This window comes from Saccostrea cucullata, unplaced genomic scaffold (genome assembly GCF_032062105.1).
Source record: "Saccostrea cucullata isolate Sc308-1 unplaced genomic scaffold, CSIRO_AGI_Scuc_v1 ctg8960, whole genome shotgun sequence".
Lineage (NCBI taxonomy): Eukaryota > Metazoa > Mollusca > Bivalvia > Ostreida > Ostreidae > Saccostrea > Saccostrea cuccullata.
In genome coordinates, this window is record NW_026925611.1 from 2811 (window position 1) to 11218 (window position 8408).

An 8408-nucleotide genomic window follows, 5' to 3' on the forward strand; every position below is an offset into this window, starting at 1 on the left:
TTAAACTTTATTTCTTATTAAAAACGAAAATCAGCCATGAGCACTTTATACACTATAACATGTTCCAAAGCAAATCAAAAGTAAAATGTCAATATTATTTGAATTTTAATGTTCTTTCTGTACCTAAATCCTGCAAAGATGAATAATTGAATATGTATCTAAAAGTAGCAACACACAAAGCCCTACAAAACTACTCTATACTTAATATATATTATACACAGCGAAAGAAATCAAGAGATCTAAAATGTAATTTTATAATGAATTTCCTGATTTATATTACTTAGAATGTAATGGTGGGACCTATGGTAATAACTGCAGCCAAAGCTGTGGAAATTGTCTACAGGGTACACAATGTCACCATGTTAATGGTACCTGTTTACAAGGGTGTTCAACTGGATACAAAGGATTGGTTTGTACACAGCGTAAGAAACCTTTTTCATGCTTTAAATTTAGATTCTTTTATTTTTCTTTATTCTTTTCAACTCTTAGCAGATTACCTTATTTCGTTTCCTTTTTGAAATGTTGATTTTTTATTTACGACTATATGATCAAAGAATAGGGATCATATCATATCGTGCCTGACAGGATGTTCTCCCGGATACAACGGATTACTCTGCATTAGTGGTGATTTATATTAATTAAACTTTATTTTGTCTAATTAAACGCTCAGAGCAGGCATGATCAATGAACAACAAGATCAAAAGTAAATCAAGAGTAAAATGTCAACGTCATCGTGTATTTTGTTCATTAAAAAAGTCAACAGTAATTTAAATGCATTTTTTTGTATTATGTTTTTAAATAATTCCTGCAAAGATAAACCCTAAAGTAGTAATTTTACAAACTATTTTTAAAGAACTTACATGTTTCTTAAAATCTGCCAGTATTAAACTTCAAATTCAGCCCTTTAAAAATACTCTATACTTATTATATTAAACACAGGTAAAAAATATCAAAAGATCTTATATGATTTCTTATTATTACTTAATTTGTTTAACTTCAGGGCCGTAACTAGGGGTAAAAGATAGAGGAGGCGGGGGTTTGGGGGCCGCCGATTGAGGCCCCAAAGATCAGGGGGTGTGGGTGGCGAAGCCCCCCGCATAAAAAATTGCTTCAAACGGCTCAATTTTGGACCATTTCCTTGATTTTGAGAATGCTTACCACTTTATTATATTACCTATTTATGTACTATTTTGGATAGATATGATCAAATAATGGAGACGTTTTCATTATGCGATATAAGTGAAAAATTCTTGAGCGGGACGTAAAACAATCAATAACCAACCAACTAACGTTAACTCACAATACTCATCTGATGCTTCAATTGAATTTTAACTTCTGAATGTAAATATAAACAATGATAAATACGAAACTGACTTTTCCCAAGAAAAAGATAAAATTATTTAAGTCAATAGGGGTATCTGGGAAGATCGTACCCGTCGATTCATTCTGAATAGTTTTCACTGTACTAAATGCAGTTCTAAAATAATCGATCGCCGTAGTTCGAATTTCGCTATGGGACATGGGGACTGGTCCTTCGGATGAGACCGCATAAAGTTAACCGAAGCCCCGTGTCACAGCTGTGGCAGGATAAAGATCCCGCTCTGCTCAATGGCCCTGAACGCCGAGCATAGGTAATGGTGACACTCACTGGATAGCTGAAAAATTGCTCAGGTGGCTATAATCAAACAAATAAATGATCAATCTTGATCCAGCTGCTTGTGTTCTGTTTCTTATTTCCAAAAAAAAAAAAATGAAAATCTAGAGGAGGCAATTGCCTCCGTTGCCTCAATGTAGTTACGGCCCTGCACTTAGAATGTAGTGGTGGAATGTACGGTGTGAACTGCAGTCAAAGCTGTGGAAATTGTCTTAATGATACACAGTGCCACCATGTTAATGGTATCTGTTTACAAGGGTATAATTTGTAAAGGATATGAGACAGAAGAATATTTAGCAATAACAAAAGCATGTAACACTTTAAAAACAAGGTTTTTCACTACTAAACAGATTACCCTGGCTATTTCCTTTTCTTTAGATATGCTACCATTCATATTCGACAACATGATCAATAGATAGGGATCATGTAGAAATATTTCTTGTTTTGCTTATAAACAGAATTAACTGTAAACTTAAGACAAACATCGAATAGGAAAATAAGAAAAATCGACGTTCCGCGGCGCTTCTTTATAAGCTTGATTAAATTTACTTTTATATTGTTAAATTACTACACAGTATCAACCCAGTTTCACTTATTTATTTTGCTATCGGTAAAATGTTCACATTAAACCAAATCAACTTAAGAAAAACTGTTTTAAAGAATGTGACGGCGGGATGTATGGTAATAACTGTAGTCAAGAGTTGTGGTCGTTGTTTGAATAGTACACATTTTAACTTCTAAAACCATTGCACCAATTTCAACCAAATTTAGCAAAAAGCATTTATGAGTAAAGGGGAACAAAAATTGTGAATTTCATGGTCCCTTCCCCCTAGGGCCTGAGGGGTGGGGCCAAAACCACAAAAATTAAAGCAGTCTTTAAAAACCTTCATTTTTACTCCTGGACATCAAGCAGTCAAACTGTTTGCATGATTGTAATCAGCATTGCGTCTTCTACCAAAATTGTGAAATTCATTTCCCTGGGATCAGGTGTTCTAGTGCTACGGCGAGGCTAAATGTAAATAGATTATATAGTGAAAATGTATAAATTCTTTAAAAACTTCTTCTCTGCTTCTGGGCATCAAATAAACAAAATAAGTATATAATAAGGCTGCTTCTATCAAAATTGTGAATTTCCTGGCCCTAGGGTCAGGGTTATGAGATGCTAGGGTGGGGCTCTATTGATTAAATAGTGAAATTGCAAAAACTCTTTGAAAATCTTCTTCTCTACTCCTAGGCATTAAATAAACTACCTAAGTACATAGTTATGTTGAAAAGGGCTACCTCTTGCAAATTTGTGAATTTTAGGACCCCTGGGTCTGGTGTAAGGGTGGTGCTATAAGAGTTGTATATAGTAAAATGCATGAATTCTTTAAACATATTTTCCTTTGCTCCTGGTTCATATGCCAATTACAATTTACATTTTTAAGGCCATTTTTTTTTATTTTAAAGTTTTTGAATTTTCAGAAAAAAAATTAAACATTTTTAGGTCACCTGAGTAAACTCAGGTGACCTATTGCTATCTGTTTTCGTCCGTCGTCGTGCGTTGTGCGTTGTCCGTTAACATTTGAACATTTTCAGCTTCTTCTCTGCAACCACTGAACCATTTTCAACCAAATTTGGCACAAAGCATCTATGGGTAAAGGGGAACAAAAATTTTTAATTCCATGATCCCTGCCCCCCTGGGGCCTGAGGGATGGGACCAAAACCACTAAAATTAATGCAATCTTTAAAAATCTTCTTCTTTACTCCTGGACATCAAGCAGTCAAACTGTTTGTATGATTGTAACCAGCAATGAGTCCTCTACAAAAATTGTGAAATTCATGGCCCTGGGGTCAGGGGTTCTTGTGCTAGGGTGGGGCTATATAAGTAGGTAGTGAAAATGCATTATTTCAGGGGTTCTTGTGCTAGGGTGGGGCTATATAAGTAGGTAGTGAAAATGCATTATTTCTTTAAAAATCTTCTTCTCTGCTCCTGGGTATTAAATAAACAATCTAGGTACATAGTTATGATGAGCAAGAGTGCCTCTTTCAGATTTGTGAATTTTATGGCCCCAGGGTCAGCGGTTCTGGTGCTAAGGCGGGGCTCTATTGATTATATAGTGAAAATGCATTAATTCTTTGAAAATCTTCTTCTCTGCTCCTGGGTATTAAATAAACTAACTAAGTACATAGTTATGATGAGTAAGAGTGCCTCCACCAAAAATGTGAATTTTGTGACCCCAGAGTCAGGGGTTCTTATTTAAGGGTGGGGCTCTAATGATTATATAGTGAAATGCATGATTTCTTTAAACATCTTATCTTTTACTCTTGGTTAATATGCTTATGATCTAATTACATATTTAAGGCCAGGATTTATTTTATTTTCAATTTTACAAACCCTGCGCTCAAGATTTTGAATTTTCAGAAAAAAGTAAAACAATTTTTTTTTCTTTCCGATGTCAAATTTGAGTCGGGATCGAGATTTCAAATTTACGAGCTCGCACTTCCGGTTTTAAGAAGAAACGGCGGGTAAGAAGATAGCTTGGTTTAGTGTAAAATTCATCGATACGAGTGCCATTCAAAAGGTTTCACCCGTTCAAAGGACAAATAAAATGCTGACGACTTTGTTGCACAATGACATGCTGGTGAGATAATTATGTATTCGTTTCAAAAGTAACTGTCTGTAAAATATTTTCCTCACTCAGGTTTTAAACTGCCCGTGGTAGCTATTGCATATTGCCAGCGACATTGTTAAGGTCTCTGTTATAGCTTACAGTCTAAGCATCATTCTTCAGAAAAGGATTGCTTATGCATCAGATGTAATGAATAAAACTATGGGAGAAGTTAAGTCCATTTGAGGAAGAAATAAACAATAACCTGAAGAAATAAAAAAAAATTCAACTTTTAAAAGGCAAGAATATACAAATATACTTAATTGAAAAAATGTTCACCCCGCTCCCCAATACTCCCTGTCTGTTGAATGAAAGGAATTATAATTTTAGGGGTCAAGTAAATTTTCGAACAATGTCTACACATTCACCTAACACATATTATAAAAATGAAGATATATTGAAAGACTTTTAAAGAATTGATTTTTAGCTCTACTGGTCAGAGACCAGAAGAGCTTATGCGATAGTAAGGTGTCCGTCGTCCGTCCGTCTGTCTGTCTGTCCGGCTGTAAACAATTTTTCAAAACGCTACTCCTCCTACAGTTTTGGTCTGATTTCAATATTACTTGGCACACAAGTAGACTACACTAAGATACATAAAATAGTGCACCGGTTTTTGATTTCGGTGAACGGTGTTGCCATGGTTACTAAAAATTGAATTTTCTTTGAAATTCCTTTAAAACGCTACTCCTCCTACAGTTTTAGATCTGATTTCAATATAACTTGGCACACAAGTAGACTACACTAAGATACATTTAATGGTGCATCGGTTTTTGATTTCGGTGAACGGTGTTGCCATGGTTACTAAAAATAGAATTTTCTTTGAAATTCCTTTAAAATGCTACTCCTCCTACAGTTTTGGTCTGATTTCAATATTACTTGGCACACAAGTAGACTACACTAAGATACATAAAATAGTGCATCGGTTTTTGATTTCGATGAACGGTGTTGCCATGGTTACTCAAAATTGAATTTTCTTTGAAATTCCTTTAGATCGCTAGTCATCCTACAGTTTTGGTATGATGGCAATGGCTTCTTTTCTCATCCTTTGTTATAAGTACAAACCAGTAGAGCTACAGTCTCGACAGAGACTTCTGGTTTAAAATATATTTTGATCAACATCACAAAATTTATATAACTGACCCAAACTGGCAGATGATGAAATAAGCAATTAAATGTTCTACTTTCCTATTTGTAAGCATTATGTGTCCAGTGGTCAGGAGCCTATTAGGATAGCATAAAAAAAGAATGATTGCAATAATTGATTTATCAAAAAAAAAATTATTTCCTTCTCCTTTAGGACTTTTTTATTCTCATGTTCATAACTAAACCTAAACATAAAAAAATGCTGGCCTTATAATGAAGAAAGGGGCCTCTTTCAAAATAGATAATTTCAGGGCCGCTGGGTCAGGGGTACCAAGGGGGTACTTTGACTAAAAATAAATTAATGCTTTGAAATCTGCCCTTTGATAAGCAATGGTGCCTCTTTCAAAATTTGTGAATTTCATGGCTTTTGGATTAAAACACGAACCAAATACAATCGCTGGAAAGTTGTTACATGATACTCGGGTGACCTATAAGGCCCGTGGGCCTCTTGTTTTCTTTCCGAAGTCAAATTTGAGTCGGGATCGAGATTTCAAATTTACGAGCTCGTACTTCCGATTTTAAGATGAATATGGCGGGTAAACAGATCTTTAAAGTTCATAGCAGCACCATATTTGGTTTAGTGTAAAAAATTATTGATAGGAGTGGCATTCAAAATGTTTCGCCCGTTCAGAGGACAAATAAAATGCTGACGACTTTGTTGCACAATAACATGCTGATGAGATAATTATGTATTAGTATACAAAAGTATCTGAAGAGCAAATCCTTTATTTTAGAATGTGAAGAAGGAAAATATGGTTTGAACTGCAGTAACAGCTGTGGGAATTGTCTTGATGATACACCGTGCCACCATGTAAACGGTACTTGCTTACAGGGTTGTTCAAGTGGATACCACGAGATGTTATGTACTCAGAGTAAGCGATAATTCTTATTGACTGGAATAAAGTTAATAACAATGTCTATATTTTATCATCTTGGTGGGTTAAAATGTACTACGCGTCCCATTGGCTGTTTTTTTTTTATGGAAATGTACATGTAATTATTTAATTCTAATATATAATATTGCCTCTACAGTGCTCTACTGTCTGAGTATTTTCTAAACTACGAATATACTCTGTATTTTGGGAAAAATGAAGCATTTCAATTCAATAAGAAGGCATCCAGAATAAGTGTATGTTATAACAAATTTGACAATTCGTTTATCAGATTCAATAATATTTTTCGATAGGTCCTAAATGGGCTTCCGTACCAAAGTGCTTTTGTCAATAGGACTCTCGGTACAATTAAGGAATGAATTAAATAGCGACCCCAGTTATACTGTATAACCTGGGTTGTTATTTTAAATTCATTTTTTATTATTTTATTTTCAATCATTAAGTAAAAGAAAACGTCTTCAAACTGTGCAAATTTAAAACGAAATGTCAAGCAGATTGATAAGTTTTTGACGCAAGTCATTGTGACGTTGGAAACCCAGGTAATACACGTTAGATTGTTTTTATCCAATTAAATAACGCGTTACAAAACTTTATTTTTAACATTTAAACATTCTTGGTCACTCTTATTCATCTTTAAACTTTTTATAAAAATTGAGGAGTTATATTTAGAAATAGTTTTGTATTTTTTCATCATTCACATATTATATTATTATTAATAAAAACAACTATATATTTTTACACCTTTTCATTCCTTAAGGACAGATGATACAAACAAATTTTATCATTGGAGGAGACTTAATATCATGTTACAAGTTTTGAAAATTGGATAATTCTTAGAATTTTTTCTCCTAAGAATTGGAAAATGAAATAGACTTGGAAAAAATTAGTAATATTTCAATAAAATTATGAAAATGGATAAAACACACACAGTAAAGGTTTACAGGTGAAAACAAATTTCAGAATATGTTAGCTTGGTGCAAAAAATATAATATAAACAATAGAAAAAATTCTAAGATTCATCCACTTTTCTAAACTTGTGACATGATACTTAGTCTCCTCCAAAGAAAAAAATTGTTTGTATCATCTGTCCTTAATTAGTTTGTCTTCGGTCGTATTGGGGTGTAAATTGTAACCAGACCTGTAGCACTGAATGTATAAGTCAAACTTGTCATCATGAATCAGGAGTCTGTTTGACGTCATTTCAGGTGAGTTGTAACTTGAGTTACAAAATATATGGTATAATACAATTCAGAAAATTGATCTAAACTGAACTAATTTACATGATAAAATATTTTCTAATTCGATCCCTGTCTATACGTTGTTTTAAGAGTTCTGTGTTCTATTTTGCACACCTACATGTATTATGTGGAAATGGAAAAACACATGCCAAAAATATATTTGTCGTTGATAACGGTCCAGCAGTGGCATAAAGTTATTAATAAAAGAATTGATTCATTGAAAACAGTCGCAGGTACATATACTTATAAGTTTTAAAAGTTATTTTAAAAATCTGTTATTTTAGAAGATGCCTGACACGCATGCCCTCGATCACACAACTATCATAATATGTGTTGTAGTCTCGCTTTCCATTGTATTCATCGGAAGTGTCTTAAACTTTCTCATCTGGAGGCGGAATCGGAGTGAGTATATTTTGTATCTGTGATGATGGACCAGGTCTTTCTGAGTGATGTGTCTTCAGAGTATACTACAAGTAGAATTAAAACTAAATTAGGAATATCAAATTTTGGTAACTATCCATGAATAATAAGTGATTTGATTATGTAATATTTCCTAGTGCTTAATCCTTTTAAGAATTAGAGGTATGATTTAGATGTATACGACCGTATAAAAGACGTGTTTCCCTTACGTCCCATGGCAAACTATTTCTTGGGTCCGACAAAACGCATGTTGCTTTCAAGTCTAGATAATAAGGTTTATTTTGATTCATAATAAAATGTTCATCGTGTAATTTATACATATATTTTACAGATAAAGCTATGGAAACCAGCAAATTCGGACCAAAAATTAATTTAAACGAACTGTCATCTTCACAACTTGCAGGTAAAA

At 33.8% G+C, this 8408-nt stretch overlaps 1 long non-coding RNA gene across 1 annotated transcript; it reads left to right on the plus strand.

Moving 5' to 3' along the window:
- Positions 1-7445: 7445 nt before the first annotated feature.
- On the plus strand, positions 7446-8408 carry LOC134269344 (uncharacterized). Its single transcript, XR_009992556.1, has 3 exons — positions 7446-7546; positions 7864-7981; positions 8331-8408. It is a non-coding gene; the product is annotated as an uncharacterized LOC134269344 (long non-coding RNA).